The 19,309-nt window shown below is 41.1% G+C and overlaps 1 pseudogene across 1 annotated transcript in view; it reads left to right on the top strand.

The window, feature by feature from the left end:
- LOC148517348 (uncharacterized) overlaps positions 1 to 19,309 on the top strand; it is a 165,208-nt pseudogene that overhangs the window by 136,110 nt on the left and 9,789 nt on the right. Inside the window, exons 15-16 of the transcript XR_015879298.1 lie at positions 160 to 222; positions 4,294 to 4,341. The product of XR_015879298.1 is annotated as an uncharacterized LOC148517348 (transcript). The remainder of the gene's footprint in view (positions 1 to 159; positions 223 to 4,293; positions 4,342 to 19,309) is intronic.

Below are 19,309 nucleotides of genomic sequence, written 5' to 3'. Positions count from 1 at the left end.
AAGTAATATACTAAAGTGGATTTTGTTGTAGGTATACTGATTTACATTATCTACTAACACAATAACATCAAAAAGGTTTCAAATACATTTGTTTTTCTATAATGTGGTATAAAAGAAGAATAATATGACATGTAGTTATTTTCTGTTTATTGTTTTTAGGTAGGCACGTCATTGCCAGCTCGTTTTGTCACTGTTGGGACGCTGGGACACGGAGGCATCTTTGTGAGTTTTACTGGTTCAAGTAGCAAGATAATTGTGTACACAACACTTACTGTACATTTCATTAGCTTCAATTGTCATAAAAGGCTTACTGCTACACTTCTACCGCTATGTTACATGTTACTAACCTTCTACCATCTATAGGTTGAGCCCCTACATGTAGCTTTTTTTCCGGGACTATTCTGAGTTCATTGTCCATTACTGTTAGTGCAACATTAATACATTATTGAAAGCTGAAGTTTTGTAACCTTTCCCATAGCCATTTTTATGAGACTGTCTGTTGTATTCAGTTTTATAGATAGATAGAATTTCGATGAAATACAGATATACTGTATTTCTGTTTGTGATTATTGTTGATGGTGACAAGGAGCTCAGGTTTAAAATTTTAATTAGGGAGTTTTAGGGGCTTATTCAGAAAATTGCACTAGCCCGATGGTTAGCGCACATCTGCAAATTGTGCCGGTCTGCGCCGGTGCAAGACCTGTCCTGTGCATGTGCATTACGGGTCCTGCGTGTTCGCATGTAGATTGGCAGCAGACAGTGATTGACTTTCTGATGCCCGCAACGGCCTCAGTTTCCCCAAACGGATGCCTGTCACTGGGAGGAAAGGGAAAAGGCCATTATATCCGTTGGCTGATGGAGATTTCCTGGCCTCTTTTGAGCAAATGCATTTGCCGGCTTCAGTGACCCTATGGTCAATGAAGCCAGCAGAGGAATACGCAGATTTTCCGATACTGCGTCATGGACGCAGCTCGAAACAGTAATGAATGCAGGAGGCGTGATAACTCCTGCTGCATTACCATAATAGTGCTATCGCAGATGCTACCATGGTAACAGCTGCAATAGCAATAGCATGGGACCTTGAATCACCCCCATAGTTACAGTGGTTATATAAATGTTTGGCCAATTTTCACATTTCATAGAATTTATATGGATTTATTACTGAACTTTTACCACTAACCACACAAAATACTGAAAACCATAACTAAACTTTCTTAATGAATTACAAATGAACAGATATTAACTGTTACATAAACATTCACCTCTTTTCTAAGATACTGTACACCTAATTAAATCTGGGATCATTCTGTGTTTTCAGAGGTCACATAATGAATACATTAGGTTTCCTTGGTTTTACTGTGTGCAATGTGTTTTTGTATCTAATCCTATATGTGAGATTTCATGGCCAATCTCCCCTCTCAGCTGGCATATTGATGGGAAAATTTGGTCCAGAAACCATGTGGTTTATAATATAATATTCACCACTAAACCCATGAGGCTAATAAGGATTATTGCTATACTAGAATTTCATTATATCCACTAACTCTCTCTATTAGAATTTAACGGGTTCGCTATGGGATACTGTTGGTCAGGATGCCGACGGTCAGAATACTGACAGCGGTGTCCTGACAGTCAGAATCCTGACAGTTTTGTGTAAGTATTATAACCCTTACCCTAACCCACCCCTCCCGCTGCCTAACCCTAACCCACCCTAACCCACCCCTCCCACAGCCTAACCCTCCCCTACCGCTGCCTAACCCTAACCCACCCCTCCCACAGCCTAACCCTAACCCACCCCACCCACAGCCTAATCCTCCCCTCCCACAGCCTAACCCTCCCCTCCCGCTGCCTAACCCTAACCCTCCCCTCCCGCTGCCTAACCCTAACCCACCCCTCCCACAGCTTAACCCTAACCCATCCCTCCCACAGCCTAACCCTCCCCTCCCGCAGCCTAACCCTAAGCCACCACACCTGCAGCCTAACCCACCCATCCCACAGCCTAACCCTAACCCTCCCATCCTATAGCCTAACCCACACATTCCACAGCCTAGCACTAACCCTCTCATCCTGCAGCCTAATCCTATCCCTCCCATCCCGCAACCTATCCTTAATCTTCCCCCTAGTGCCTAACCCTCCCCATTACCCTAATACTTACATCCGCAATCGGTCAGTATTCTGTCAGGATGCTGCTGTCGGTATTGTGACCATCGCCATCCTGACTGTTGGGATGCTGACTACATCCCAATTTTCATCTGCCTTATGGAGGAGGGATATGATGTGAGAAATGAAGGAATGGCGTGCTCACGTGGTTGGGTCATTAATCACCAAAATCGTATTCTTGTTTCTGCAAGCCTTAGTCAAATTGGCCAAATCTTTCCAGCCTTTTTGCCCCAGCAGTAATATGCATTCTTGGTTTGGTTTTACTCAGTTATGCTGCATCTCAAAAATGGTAGCTTATATGCTATCTGGCTCTCTCGTGCTTTAGATAGCCAATAAGATGAATCAAAACTTGTGCTAATTGGGTGAAAAGAACAGAGTCAAAACCGAACCGCTCATCTCTATCGTGAAATAATCAAACGGACTGGGTCTGAGAGAAAAAACTGTCCAAGACCTTTTGTGCACATCTGGCTGATCCACCATCCCATCTACCGGTGCATACACACTTACTAATCCTCGGCCTGATGTGTCGTGTCTGACATTACATGATGTCAGTCACTGGCGGCCTCTGCAGTAAGTGTACAGGCGGTCAGCTGACCACCTGTACATTCAGCACGATGTGCCAATATATCTGCAGATATATCGGCCATCGGCTGTGCTGCACAGCTGACATAATGACCCATATTCAATTAGAGGGGAAAAGTAGGAAAGCCTTCGCCTGTCCGACTTTCTGCCTCATTCACCTGTTTCAGAGGCGAATTCATTCAGTGCGCGTCCCCGCTTTTCGTCTAATTCAATTGCAAAACAGGCGAAAATGGAAATGGGCGAATGCGGAACAGGCGAAAAGTACTGAAAGAATTGGGGAAATCAGTCTGTACCCCAGAAAAAGATACATTAACATAGGGAATCAATATAGATGTGTACTAATGGCCCTAATAAGATTGTTTTGGGTACTTAAGTTGTGTACATTGCTTGCTATTAGCGTCTTTGTAAAAGTGGTGAAGAATGGCATAAAGCTGTATGTTTTGGTGAAAATAAGTAGTCCAGTCAAATTTGGGGTACATGAAAATGGGTGCTAGCATATTTTTATGTCTATAAAGTTAACTTTTAAAAAATGTGAAAAGTCTACGTGCTGCGTTCACCTCCATTCCCAAAAACACCTGACCCATACTTGCACCTTCCCCAAGAAGCCTATTTCACTAGTTTTATGCTTGTCCCCCACTTTTTAAATTTTCACCCCAAAAATGATGTATTTTTTGGGGTGTTCTTAGGTTTTCTTTGCAGATTTGTCTTTTGGGGGGCTGTGCCAAGGGTTCTGAGTCGTTTCCCCACGTTTGCACCCCAAAATAAAGATTTTGCATTTCTTTTCACCTGCTATTCATTGGAGAATCTTTTTTGTCGAATTCAATGCATTGAGTTTCTGCTTAGGCGAAATCGCCATGGAATTGAATTAGGCGAAAAGTTTTTTTAGGCGATACTTTCACCAAAAAAAAGGCGAAAAAGGATTTTCGCCTCTAATTGAATATGGCCCTATGTCTGTGAATGACGTCACAATGCAGATACCTAGTTCTAGGCTCCTCCCTAGTTCTAGGTTAATTAGTTTTTGACAAAAATTAACCCTTGCATGTGTCCTCATGTCTTAGGGAATTTATACTGTAAGGGACTGTTGTGAATGATGAATATTCTATATTTTTACATATATGTAAAGCACTGCATAATATATAAACACTATTTGAAAGAGCTATTGATAGAGAGATAGACAAATAAATAAAATAATGAATTAATAAAATCACCCTAGAGGAGGTAAGTGGGCATACTGTAAGTTAATTCCTCTCCAAAATTACCATTGCTTCCAACAAAGTGGTATACCATCAGCCACGTGGAAGAGAGAGATGATTAATGGGTTTTCAGAAGTTACTTGTTAGCTCTAGCAAAAGTGATAATAGAAAAAAACATGACTGTTTTCAAGTGTTTTGATGAAGTTACCAATGGAAATGTGTGGGATGCGGCACTGTGCGATAAAGAAACATACATGTAACACTTTTAGAAAATTATTTGTAGATTAAGTAGTAATATGTGTTATACATTCATTTCTAACCATTAACATTATTTATTTTATTGTCTCCAATTTCATAGGGAATGGCAGAAACAGTAGTCAAGTCCTCTAATCTACGATTCAGCCTGGTAAGTATTAAGAATTCAGATCCATAACTTGACATTATAGCACCCTGGACGAGAAAGAACACTCGTGGCCCCCCATTTGTTGGCAGAGGTGTTAGTTACCAGATTTAGGGGGGTATTCATGAAAGCTAGGAGAGAGCTAAAATTGCGAGAGATAAAGCGGTCTATGTACTAAGCATTGGAGAGAGATAAGGTGGACGGAAATAAAGTACCAACCAATCAGCTCCTAAAGGTGGGTACACACAGTACTATGTGTACCCGCCGATGCGACCCACGTTGCCAGCTCACGACAAGAATGGATAGGGGACGGGGGGCAGAGAAAGAGAGGTTGGCGAGGTAGGAGGTGAACAAGGAGAGTGGTGACAGAGAGCCCCGCCCGCTGTCCACTCTGCCACACAGTCTGGAATATACCACCCCGGGTGTGGGTTAAAGAAGGTGACGGGGATGCCTGCCCAGAGAGACATCCCACAAAGCGGGAAATTGTGCCATCAAGACTCCTCTGTGCTGCTCCCTCAGCCTTGCACCCAGGTCTGTGGCACTTGTCGCACTCCCCTCATTATGGCCCTGTAAGTATTTATAGGGTGAATCGTACAGTGAATGAACGGTTAAGGGAATTCTCATATTTAGTGGGATGGTGCATGTAGAAGATACAACATAAAAACTATTTTCAGACATGTGCGGTCATTATTACTATGTATACTATTAAAATACATCTTTGGTTTAAAGATTGAAAGAATTGTTAGAATTTTACAACCAAGCAGCAGGAGAGGTGTATAAATGGGATGTAGTTATAATCCTGACAATCGGGATGCCGGCAATTCTGGAGGCCTGCATAAGGGGGTCCTCTCCTGGGGCACAGGGGGGCAATGCATATGGGCACCACGACGGGGCTGCCCCTAATCTTCATTTTTACTTTACATTAATCCTATATGAACCCGCCTCCTCCCTGGAACACTTGAGGGGGGGGGACGCTGTAGCACTCACGATATTCGGGCACCCTGGCTACACGCTACTCCTCTGCCAGGGCCGCCTGCATGCATTTGCCCCCCAGGCTAAAAGTTGCCAGCCAGCCCCTGAGCCCAATTGGATATCAAATGTGGAACTTTTAACTGGATTAAGTATCACTACTATAACATTATTCACGCAATATTGCAATATAAATGATGTGTGCACACAAAGACATTCTTCTATAACTATCATCATTACAATATACGTGCAGCTATTCAATATTTATTCTTGTATGGACTTATAGACATACCATATATATACATTTTAATCATTTATTTTTTACTAATTATTATTATTTTTAAAATTAATTCTGGTACTTATTGTGTATTGATTATTTATGTTTATGTAGTATGAGAGATTTCTATGTTATATCTAATAATTGCAAGTAAATAAAATAATTTATCTGTGAATAATGGAGCTTTGATTGCTGAGTTTATTTTTCTGTCATCTCACAATTGTCAGATTTTTTATTAGCGCAGTCCTCTTGATATATAATTCAGTTTAAGATTACTGTTATTAAACCTGAAAATGTTCATTCACTTGTAATTTTCATTCACTGGCTGATTCACCCTGTATGTATAATTTATAGTTATGCAATATCACCACTTCTGCTGCTTTAATTATAAAACTATCAAATTCATTTCATTTGCATTTTGCATAGGCAAGTGTGGAAAAAATGCTGCAAAGTAAGAACGCTTTCAAAAATAGAAGTATTAATACTGTAGTTTATTTTTATCAATTAACAAAATGCAAAGTGAATGAACAGAAGAGAAATCTAAATCAAATCAATATTTGGTGAGTCAACCTTTTGCTTTTAAAACAGCATCTATTCTTCTAGGTACACTTGCGCACAGTTTTTGAAGGAACTTGGCAGGGAGGTTGTTCCAAACATCTTGGAGAACTAACCACAGATCTTCTGTAGATGTAGGCTTGCTCAAATCCTTCTATCTCTTCATGTAATCCCGGACAGACTCAATGATGTTGAGATCAGGGCTCTGTGGGGGCCATATAATCACTTCCAGGACTCCTTGTTCTTCTTTACATTGAAGATAGTTTTTAATGACATTGGCTGTATGGGGTCGTTGCCCTGCTTCTAAATAAATTTGGAGCCAATCAGACTCCTCCCTGATGGTATTGCCTGATGGATAAGTACCTGCCTGTATTTCTCAGCATTGAAGACACCATTAATCCTGATCAAATCCCCAACTCCATTTGGTGAAATGCAGCCCCAAACGTGCAAGGAACCTCCACCATGCTTAACTGTTGCCTGCAGACACTCATTATTGTACCGCTCTCCAGCTCTTCGGCGAACAAACTGTCTTCTGTTACAGCCAAACATTTCAAAATTTGACTCATCAGTCCAGAGCACCTGCTGAAATTTTTATGCACCCCAATTCCTATGTTTTCGTGCATAGTCGAGTCGTTTGGCCTTGTTACCACATTGAAGGTATGGCTTTTTGGTCGCAATTTTTCCATGAAGACCACTTCTAGCCAGACTTCTCCAAACAGTAGATGGGTGTAACTGGTTTTCTGCCAGTTCTGAGCTGATGGCACTGCTGTACATCTTCTGATTTCGAAGGGAAGTAAGCATGATGTGTCTTTCATCTGATGCACTAAGTTTCCTTGGCCGACCACTGCGTCTACAGTTCTCAACGTTGTCTGTTTCTTTGTGTCTTCTTCAAAAGAGCTTGAGCAGCACATCTTGACACCCCAGTCTGCTTTGAATTCTCTGCCTGGGAGAGACCTTGCTGATGCAGTATAACTACCTTGTGTCTTCTTGCTGTGCTCAGTCTTGCCATGGTGTATGACCTGTGACATGAAACTGTCTTCCACAACCTCACCTTTATAGCATAGTTAAGGCCCCCATACATCAGCAATCGATTGTGGCAAATCTGCAATTTGCAATCGATTGTGTATATAAATCCGCAATGTATGGGCTTCACAGATTGCAACCAAAAAGTGATTGGAATTGTTAAATCAGATTGTCCAACATGTTGGATTTCACAGATCGATTGGGGCTGTAGATTGCTAGTGTATATACATAATCAGCAGATTTGCAGACCGTTACTAGTAAAATGATGGGCCTTCCAAGATTGGCAGATCTGTGTTTGCTGCAATCGATCTGCAAATCACTGAAAAAGATCTGTGATGTATGGGCGCAGATTGCTAGATTGGGAAATCCTAAAATTGGACAATAAATCTTCAAATTGTTCAATTGTGGTTTTCAGATTGCTGATGTATGGGGGCCTTTTGGCTGTTCCTCTACCTGTTTCTGTTTCAGTTAATGACTGTATTTCAACCTACATATGAAAAAGATGATCATTATCATTTGTTTGGTATGATTGGTTAATCATACACCTGACTATAATCCTACAAAATCCCTGACTTTGTGCACGTGTACCTAGAAGAATTGATGCTGTTTTGAAGGTAAAGGATGGTCACACCAAATATTGATTTGATTTAGATTTCACTTCTGTTCATTCACTTTGCATTTTATTATTTGATAAAATGAAACTATTAACACTTCTACTTTTCTAACATTTAATGCATTCTTACTTTGCAGCATTTTTCCACACCTGCCTAAAACTTTTGCACAGTATTGTGTATATCACAGGTTCTCAAAGTGGTCCTCAGGACCCCACACAGTTCACATTTTCCAGGTCACCCAGCAGGAGCACAGGTGTAGTCATTACTCACTGACACATTTTTATTTCACTAGTGATTTTGTAGGGAGACCTGGAAACATGCACTGTTTGGGATCCTGAGGACCAAGTTTGAGAACCTGTGGTGTATAAATATAAATTTGTGTTTGAAGTGTACACAGAACCACTGACGTGCATGACAAAACCATCTTGCCTTTTATGATTAAAGCACAAATAGTCAAGGTAGTAGCCACCATAGTCCTGAGGCTACCAGTTGTCCTCATATTGGGACTTTTCTTTGACAAGATCCTCTATAAGCAATTGATGAAAGAGGACACTAGTCTGGACAAGCTACCCTTCTAGTATGCTGTCTTGGGAAACAAACAATGGAAAAGCCATGGATGAAGAAGAACTAGCTGCCCATCCTCCAGTGACACAGACTCTGCATCACTAGGAGGTGGGCAGATAGTTAGCTAATGGAAGCTGGCTGGCAATGAAATTTGGGGGGCGGGTGATCCATTGCTGCTCTGCTGTCCTGTGTGCACTGTACCCAACTGGTCTCCGGTGGCTTCCCTCTGATTCCCAGGTCGGTGATGTTAGGGTGGCCAGGGAGCATTTGGGGGGTGCAGTTTATGTGGCTCCCCATCTTTTTAGTTTTGTAAAAGTGCAGCCCCAGCTTCAGAACTGCCACTTGTTATTAGTCTGTGTGTGCATCTAAGTCGCACTGTGCATGCGTCCCGATTTTGTCGCAGTACAGATTTGGATGCATGGTAGCAGTTGCATCACTGGGGTTGGAGACACCCAGAGCGCTGTACTCATCCTGTCACCCCTGCTATGGTCTTCTGCTTGTGAAAGGGGCATGGCCTCATACAACTGAAGCCACACCCCATGATTCATGATGCTTTGGGGCCATGACCCTGGTTCTCATCATGCTGGGGGCTTGGCCAGTGCTCTGGGAGCCACTGGGCAGCCCCCTGCCTGTCTTATGGCACAGTGGATGATGTGCGCCCCTGGTGACGCCGCTGCATGATAGCAGAAATGTAAGGGGCATTCATGGACACTGACTGGAAGGTAACGGGGTGGGTGGCTATAAAGATGCACAGAGATGTTGTGTATTACGGGAGAGTTGCGCACGTGTTGCGGGAGTATCGCTGAATGTAATTGCTTTCATAGATGGGTGACCACTCATATTGGAGGCCATACTCAGATGGAGAAACTGCACCCATAGGACAGGTGCATGTTCCGCTGGTGCGACTGATGCTGCGTCTAAAGACAGGCCACGCGGTATGTCAGCGTCTATGGTCCAGAAGCATGGATTTACACCTGGGAAGGTCTTTGTAGCAGCATTAGGATAAAGATACAGACATGACTATGACAAAAGACGCGGCTGCGGCCATGTCTGCGTCCGAATCAGAATCGGCCTCTTGGTGTGTAGTTTCCATCTGAGCGTGTTGGTAGGGACCTTGCGGAAGCCCAATGGAGGCAATTACAAAGCCGTACTGGTCTGGTTATTTAAACCAGCGACAGAGTACTGCTGTCTGTTCCTTCAAGAAAGGGCAAGTCTTTTGCTCACTAGCAAGGGCCCGTTGAGATAATAGAGTCTGTAGGTCCAGTAATGTGTAAGCCTCTTCAACTGGGAAACACAATCAAGTGTGTCATAGTAATCTCCTGAAGCTCTTTCAAGAAGGGAATTCAGGAGCAGTAAGGGTTGGAGTCATGAGAGAACCTAGGAATCCCAACGGGTCCAGCTTGTTTTGGAGTCCAACAGACTAAGGGCCTGATGATGTACATAATGCCGATATTTACGCAGTAGAGCGATTATCGGCAAACTGCGCATGTATGTAAGTCGCACTGTGCATGCATCATGGTACATTACCGTAGTCATTCGCAGCAACTTTTTACTTGTAGTGTGATTGACAGGGAGCATTTGTGGGAGGGAGTGGGGAGTTACGGCAAAAAATGCAAACGTGTCAGCCTGCGCCTGTGATCCCGTATGCAATACAAATGCCTCCGGCATCTCAGTTCCAGTGGCCATTCTAACTAGCCATAAGGTTACTCAGAACAGCGATAATCGAATGATTGGCGAGGGATGCTGCGTCTTTGTACGCAGATGCTTGGATTTACAAAGCCGCAGGTGGGGATCTCAATACAATCTGCGACATATTTGCGCACAGTAGTTACGTTTGGGATCGCAGCTGCAATAGCATTAGCGTACATCACTGAATCAGACCCTACAGTAAGTGCAGAAAATGGGATTTTGGAGGGTATATTCTTCTATTCTGGTACAGACCAGTTTTATTATATAAAAACCCCTTTCCTGCAGGAGAGTCTTGTTCGTGGAGTTCATGCCACAGTACCCAAGCCGAGAAGTGCACAGCTCCCTGACCCACACATTTACAGTCAGACATAACCTACAACTATTAGGATATTAAATATATAAAATATTCCTCCTACTCATACAGTTCACAACATTATGTATCACAGAAACTTGACAACTTTTATCTGGAGATACTGGCTTGTACCCGATGTAACTCAAACTAAATGCATTGTTCATAGTGCACTGTATGATAGAACACAGCTTCCCCATTTGGTCTATATTAGAAACCATTTCATTCAGAGAGCAGCTTTGTGTAGTATTAGAGAGCAACAAATATAAGCAACAATGCTAGAGAATCCAAAGACATGGCTAAACACACTGTAGGAAGCCCAAAAGAGAGAACAATGTATTTATTAAATATAGAACAATACATTTGTGAAAACTTTCAGGAGGGCATGTACCAACCTTTAAATTAAAGCTGTATGATATCAGGATACCAATTTAACCTCCAGCAATGCTTACAGAGGGTACATGCAGTAAAATCACCTTCTGATTTGTCAACACAAAGGAGCATTTTTTTTTTCAAATACATCTTGTTTCTGAGGATTCTATGATTTTAGATTTTAAAATATAGATATACGTAAAAAGTACCGCATAGCATCAGCCCTATACATACTAGCCTGTGGTGCTTCAGCAGTAAGAATGTTTAACAATCACACTTTAATAATATTATTACTGTGATCCGGAAGCCACAAATGTCTGCAAACTAACTATACTGAATATTTTAAATTGCCGTATTGATAAATAATGAGATCCCTTGGGTTTCATTTCTGGTAACAATTAGTGCGGCTGTGAATGACCAATTCTCCAGTGTGTTCAGCCTGTCAGTTTACCGTTTATATCCAAAGGTTATTTAGTAAGTTCTTCTTATACAATTTAGTAATAAATACAAGGAAAGACCATCATTGTAATAAACACATATGTGTACTACATAGCATTTTAGTCAGGTTCCTCACACAAACAAGCATTTGTTTAACCTTCTTGGTAACATTTAACATTTAAATCATGCTACATAAAATTAATGTATAATGTAATTAAGGAACTGATATATGTAGGCATTGGGTACAGACTGTACACCATGGACAAAAGAAGTTTTAGAGATAGAATAAGTGACAAATTGCTACATAATAGAAGTGATAATATATAAATAAAACTTTTCTAGAATGTATTTTGGCATGCTATGCTCTGGCACACAGACTGGTGCTCACAGACATTAACGCATGTCTTGGCAAATTACATTTGACTTGGTCTGTGTATCTGTCTTTCTTATGTACTTAGGGGGTCATTCAGTCCAACTCGCAAGCGGCAGTACGCTCGCAAGTGGGTCAATGTTCCCCACTGCGCATGCGCACGACGGAGGGTGCTCCGTCGTGCGCATGCGCGAGACCCGGACTGCGACAGCCAAGCTGTCGCTCCGGGTCTCGCACCAAAGGGGGCGTGCTGTCGAAGGTGACTGACAGCACGCCCCTTTGGTGGGCGTGCCTGCCAGACGGAGGCGTTCCCATGGGAACGCCTACCGTCTGAAGCCGGCCCAACTGACATCACTAGTGATGTCAGTGGGAGTGATTTTGGCTCTGATAGAGCCAAAATCACTCCAGGGCTTGTGGCTGGGAAACCCTACCGCAGGGTTTCCGTCGCAAGTCCGATGGTCGCGATGGTCAAGACCATCGCGACCATCTTTTTGGACGCTCGTATATGCTGTGGATGGTGACCCACAGCTATACGAGCGTCCAGGAGGACGCTCCATTTTAATGGAGGAGGGCCCGGATTCAGAGCGAGCGCTCTGGTCAGAGCGTCCGGCTCTGAATCAGGGCCTTAATACCAGACTCATTTTCAAAGATTTCCACAAAGATGCTGTCTGCATGGACTTTGGTGCATTAAAATATCCATTGTGGCATGCTCACTGTCTGCTTTTTACACGGTAGTCAATGTGCTGGAGACTGGGAAGGGTTGGCCTACATGGGGGGAGGTTGGGGGTGGAGCAGAAGTGAAAGGAAGGAGTAGAGGGGGGGAGTAAGAAACAGAAGGTATGGCGGCTGTGTCATTGGGAGGAGTATCAGTCCTTTGCCCTGTTCTGACAGAGAGGAAGCTGACCAAAGTCATGAAAGTGAGAGAGAGAGATCCCTGACCCATTCCCTGAGGAAATGAGAACAATCTTTTTTTTTCTGTTTTAAAGATTCTCCAATCCACCAATATGCACCGATAAATTGCCGATATGTACCAGCGATTCGCAGATCATTTTCAGCAAAGAACTAATCTGCCAATCGTGAAAGGCTCATCATTTTACTAGTAATGGTCTGCAAAATGTCTGATCGGTACCATACACTGGCAATCCACAGCGCTGATTGGCCGGCAAAATCTAACATGTTGGACAACCTGATTCATCGATTCCGATCCCATACATTATAGATTTTTATACAAATTTTTACACATCAGTGATCCCATACATTATAGATTTTTTTATACAATCATCTGCAAAAGGCAGAATTGCCACAGTTGATTCCTGATGTATTGACCGCATATTTAATAATTGTCTGTGCAATCATCCTAACTAATTAAGAATTTAGCCACAAACTTTTTATATCATCATTTCAAATCTTCATGAAATGTGAATCCTTATTGCTTCCTGAAGTGCACCTACCGGTATGCTTAGTGCTTTCCAGAGTGTACAATCACCTCCTAAACTTTGGACCTAGAATGTTGCAAACCGTAAAAACATTGTTCCAACTTGCTTGCACTATAGTATCCCCACCTTCAATCTTTTATTTATATTTTTATATATAATGTACTGATAGATTGAGCTTTGTCTCTATCTTCAATAATTACTTCATAAGATGTTTATTGCATTTTTGAAGTGCACATAAAAAGGAGATGAATTGTTTAGTTCCAATAAATGTTTGGCAACCTAACATCTAATATGGATAATTCCCATTTATATTTGGTTAAACAAGTTAGTGCTTGTCATTACCATCAAGCTGAATGGTAATGTTTGATTTAGTCTTACAATGGAATAGATGTTGCTAAATTGTGAGTACTGTGGGGATATTATAGTGTACCTTTTCATTGAAGATATTGCTAAGAGAGACTTTGTTACAACTTATCTTTTAAACACTGTAACACAAGATTGTAGCTGATTCTGAGTCAGTGTCAGTGTTTCCAGCTCTGTCCATTGACCATCATAAAAGCAGAGTGTATATGCTTCATTATCTGTGTGGCTTTCTGACACTGAAGCTATTTTTGTGATCTGATATTGTTCAAATGTACCCTCTGAAACCATCATATTAGGATACAGCAGGTGTCTTTACATCAATCACCATTGTCAGTCTGGCCTGTTAGATATTGTATAAGTGAATCTGCAATTATATTACCTGGACACGTTGACCTTTATTACTAAGATCTCACAGCACTTTTGATGTATAAATTCATTTATTAACAGCTTTTACACAAGAGACATGTTTTAGAAGACATTTTTCATTGCAAACTGAGGGCCATCTATTCCGTTATCGGGGGAACTTAACATTTAGGCTTACATTTGGTAAACATTGGGTTCACAAAGCCGATGATGAACATAGACCCGACAGCAAATCCGAAGCTTAGTTTTTTTTTGTAAAGTCTAGTTAGAAATGTGTATGTGGATCTGTTGTGGATATGAGTGTTGCCTGCCAGTGCTTTGATATATATATATATATATATTTTTTTTTTCTGTGAGGTTTCTAGAGCACCAGTGATGTGGTGTACCAGAGATATATAATTAGAGAAGGTATGCAAATGTCTTATAGCCTCCCCCTCACAACAACGAGGTGTCTGCTCAACCTGATCAGTGTATGTTGTGGTTAGCGACTTAAAAAGAAACTTGTTTCGTCAACAGTGGACTTATCCCATTGAAGAAGTCCGCTGTTGATGAAACGCGTTGGAAACCTGTACCCTACCTGACTATACCCTCCTCAATACATGAAATAAGATAAAGACTCTTATTTATTCATATGCACTTTATCTATTTTTAACATTGTCATCCATTATGCTTATGTTTTTTTATCTGTTGTCACTATTAACTATGCTTTTTATTTTATTAATGGTCTAGATCACAGGTTCTCAAACTCGGTCCTCAGGACCCCAAACAGTGCATGTTTTCCAGGTCTCCTAACAGAATCACAAGTGAAATAATTAGCTCCACCTGAGGATCTTTTAAAATGTGTCAGTGAGTAATGAATACACCTGTGCATCTGCTAGGTGACCTGGAAAACGTGACCTGTGTGGGGTCCTGAGGACCGAGTTTGAGAACCACTGGTCTAGATCTATGTATGAGACTCTAGATAGTGGCCTTTATCACTGTATCTGTGTGTATGTATATATATATATATATACAAAAAATACAAGGATTGCACACTAATCTACGGATATATCAAGAAAGAGGTGCTTGGTAATGGTATGTAATATTGCAGTATATCCAAAAAGGAAAATCCAGCACACAATGCATAATATGCAAAATAGAAAGGTTGTATTAAACATATACAAATGGCTTCAATGAGTACCCTGGGTCACATATTTCAAGTGCATAAAGGTAATACATTACAAAAACTGGTGAGAAGCCATGGTGGTATGGCTATCTCCATACCACCATGGCTTCTCACCAGTTTTTGTAATGTATTACCTTCATGCACTTGAAATATGTGACCCAGGGTACTCATTGAAGCCATTTGTATATGTTTAATACAACCTTTCTATTTTGCATATTATGCATTGTGTGCTGGTTTTTCCTTTTTGGATATACTGCAATATATATATAAAATCAAAGAGATATATCCGATTAGGAAGGATGCACTCTCCTTTATGAACAGTGAATCAATTTATTCTTATCACAAATCATATTATTGGTCACAGAGAATTTCAATGTAGTCGACGTTTCGGTTCCCAGATGAACCTTTCTCAAGACTTTCTCAAATATTGGACATCACAGACATCACATCAAATAGTAGATATAAATGTGAGATTTGCAAAAATCTGAAAAATAACTGAAAACACACAATCACTTGTCTAGCAGGCCCCTAAATACTTAAGGTATCATATACACCCGTGTTATAGAAAAAACACCTGTTACCTTGCAAGGATAATTGACTACCAAGTGTAGGTGCAAATAATCCTATAAGCCCATATAAGCAGGAAAATGGATAAATACCTCTGTATATTTCATATTAGCCCCAATCAATATAGGGCTCAGAATGTGTCCACACTCCTGTGGATAGATATACATTCAGTATAAATATATTACTTAAATGGTAGCCGATAGGCAATTATCATATAATCTGTAGAAAATGGTATCTACCTCGAAGGACCACTAACCAACATAAAAAGCCCGCTTGTTGTATATGGCCAATAGATACTCTTAAACATTTGCAAAATAACAGGGAGAAATAGTCAAAAACCCCGTTATGCATATACTGATACATCATAACACTATTAAAACCCATGTGCGCTTACCTTACTCATAAACAATAGGCATCAGGACCAAAGTGAATAGCCAGATGGAACATGCGGTGGACACATATACCGCCGGTGTCTGCAGCATATCAGCTGTCCGGCGCCGCGCGGCTCTTAAACCCGCTAGCCGGAAGTGGATGACACCAGCCTCACACTTCCGCGTGTCAGCCTGACACGCAGACCTACGGTGGCCGCAGAAGGAGCAAACTTATGCTAACATAGTTATGCAAAAGGGGGCTGACAGCGTGATAATGGATAATAGAGGGGTTACTCTACTCGTTATCCTATAGAGTGCATATGGGAATAAGTATTAATAAAGGAGCCTGCTATGACTGAACAAATACTATTACAGACATAGAAAATAATCCAAACAATGTTTGTATAATCTAACCCAGACATAGACAATAAACAACAATACTTATTTGTATACTCTAACCCATGTAGACAAAAGGTATACAATTATTACACATGTTTATTAATTAATTAATGAGACTTAAGCAGTGGAGTAAATAAGAATTACCGATGATTAGAAATACCGATGATTAGAAAGTGCCACTTAGTCCAAAAGTAGTGCACTAGCTACAATCTCAGAAGTTTTCAAAGAAAAATACCTAGAGGATTGTATTCGTTCAAACCCCTAGGAGTCACTGTATCCAGTGTATGAATCCAAAAACTTTCTAGTTTTTTTAACAACAAAAGTCTGTCAATTCCTTGTTTGGGAGGGATCCAATCTATGAGTTTACACCTTAATGTTGCCAATTGGTGGGACTTCTCAAAAAAATGTCTAGCTACCGGCCTGTCACTTTTGCCTGTAGCATATGCAGCCCGAATAGAGGCGCTATGATTGGCCATTCTATCGTGGAACCTGCGGGCCGTGAGGCCTACATAATATAACCTGCATGGACAGGTTAAAATATATATCAGGTGGTCAAGGGCACAATGTAATCTATACCTAATTTGAAATAACCTTCCTGAGTGTGGATGCGGGAAGGTCGGGCCAATCACCATAGAGGTGCAAGTCATACAGCCACCACATGAGACACAACCCGGTCTTTTTCGAGACATCCTTAGATTGACCGGGGTAGAGACGTGGTCTCATTAACATCTGATTGAATTTTGGTCCCCTCCTATATGCCATCATCGGCGGTGGCATATTATGGAAAGGTAGCGACTTATCACTGGTGATTATGGGCCAAAATTTCTTGAGTGATTTCTGTGTTGATTGAGCCTGGGCATCAAAAGTAGTGGTAAAAATAAGACGTGGCTTATCTTTGCTCGTTGTAACCCATCCAATCTGTTGGGCCTTGGCAATATCCCTTGCCTTATGTAAACATTCAGATAAGGTAACTTGTTTGTAACCGCGTGCAAGAAATCTCTTAGTCATCTCAGCCAACTGCGATTCCAACTTATCAACTTCAGAGTTAATGCGTATAACGCGTAAGTATTGCGACACTGGTAGGCTATCTTTCATTGCCGTAGGATGATGACTCGTAGGAAATAAGGCTAAATTCCTATCTGTAGCCTTCCTGTATAGAGAGGTTATTAATTTGCAATCTACCACCCCAATAGTGACATCAAGAAAATGGATTTCACTCATACTAAATTCATATGTAAAACGAATCGGTGAATTAAGCCCATTGAGATTTGCTACCATTTGTTCAAAAGAATCAGCTGTGTCTTGCCAAAGAAGAAAAATGTCGTCAATAAAACGACGGTAGAACTTAATCTTATCGCCGTATTTCGAGATAATATGTTCTTGTTCATATTTTGCCATATATATATTGGCGTATGATGGAGCTAAATTGGAACCCATCGCTGTTCCCGAGACTTGCATATAGTAGCCATCCTTATATTGAAAATGGTTGTTACATAACACAAGTGTGGCTAATTCTACTAAAAATTCAGTGGGTCTACACTTATTGGGCCTAGTCATTAGAGCTTCCCTCAATGACTCTATACCCTCCTGATGGGGGATCACAGTGCAGAGGGACTTCACATCCATAGTGGCTAATATTATATTGTCCAAACCTTCAATCTCTCTGATACACTGTAGTAGATGTCCAGTATCCCTGAGGTAAGTGGAATGATTGCTCACTAGTGGTTGTAGTTCACTATCCACAAAGATGGCTAATGGTTGGAGTACAGACCCTTGTGCCGAGATGATTGGTCTCCCAGGTGGTTTCTCGAGTGTTTTATGAATCTTAGGTAATGTATAAATTATGGGACACTGGGGTTTATCCACCGTTAGATACTGCAATTCGTTATCGTCAATCCACCTTTGTGCATGAGCATAGCCAAGAACATTATCCACCTTAACCTTAATGGCATCCACTGGTCTATGAGCCAAACTAATATATACCTTGTTGTCCTGCAGTTGGGACATAATTTCGGCATCATAGTCTACCCAATCTTGTAATACCACTGCTCCACCCTTGTCGGTGGGTCTGATGACTAGATTAGGGTTTTCTCTTAAAGATTGTAATGCTCTTCTCTCTCCAGGTGACAAATTGTTATATACTCTAGGAGCCTTGTTCGTAATCATTTCATTGTTTACTAGCCTAAGATAGGTTTTTAGACTTGTGTTACTCGATGGTGGGTCAAAAGTGGACGGTCTTTTAAAGCCCATTGCTTTATCAGTGGAGACTATTTTCGAAAGAAATTCTTTCAATAGCATATTTCTACCAAATTTGTACAGATCAATAGTGTTATTAAAACTACTATGTCTGTACATTGGTACAAAGGATAAACCCCTAGTTAATACCCTCATTTGGTCCTCATTGAGTGTAATACTTGACAAATTGAACACAGCATCAGCTTCTATAGCCTCCTTCCTCTGCGACGCCTCCTTGTGACCACCCCTCCTCGGATGTGGTCTCCGGTTATATCATCGTTGTTGTCTGAAGGAAGGTGCTCTTGTTGTAATCCTGTTTCTAAAAAATGGCTACTAGTTTTCTGCGTATTTTGATATGCATCTGTGTCCGAAGTGGATAATGAGGAACCAGACTCTGCCAAATATTGTGGCTGATGTCTCTGTCGATATGTTCTAGTCTGTGTTTTAGGCCTAGAATGTTGGGTATCGCCCAGTAATCAACGATATACAGTATGGTTTTGGTAATCACTTTTAACAGTGTTCAGTTTTTTTCTCTTAAAAGAGGTTAAATCCCTTCTATAATTATCTATCTGCGTTTGCAGTCTCTCCAGCCAATTAGTGGCTTTGTCTTCCTTTAAGGTGGGTAATCGGATATATCTCTTTGATTGTATAGGGACCTTAGTGTCCTTTGAAGCACCCCGACAAGTATCTATCTATGTATCCGAGTGCAGGGCCTCTCTTGGTAATTTATGAGTGGGGTTGATGTTTGATTAACCCATATTTTCCCTGTCACCCATCTGAGTTATTACTCTGTTGCATTGATACTCTGTATAAATGACTGATTCACCTTGTGACTTGTAATATTAACAAATTTAC

Source organism: Taudactylus pleione, unplaced genomic scaffold, assembly GCF_031769625.1.
Source record: "Taudactylus pleione unplaced genomic scaffold, aTauple2 ptg000218l, whole genome shotgun sequence".
Taxonomy (NCBI): domain Eukaryota; kingdom Metazoa; phylum Chordata; class Amphibia; order Anura; family Myobatrachidae; genus Taudactylus; species Taudactylus pleione.
This window is presented reverse-complemented; position numbering and strand designations above follow the sequence as displayed.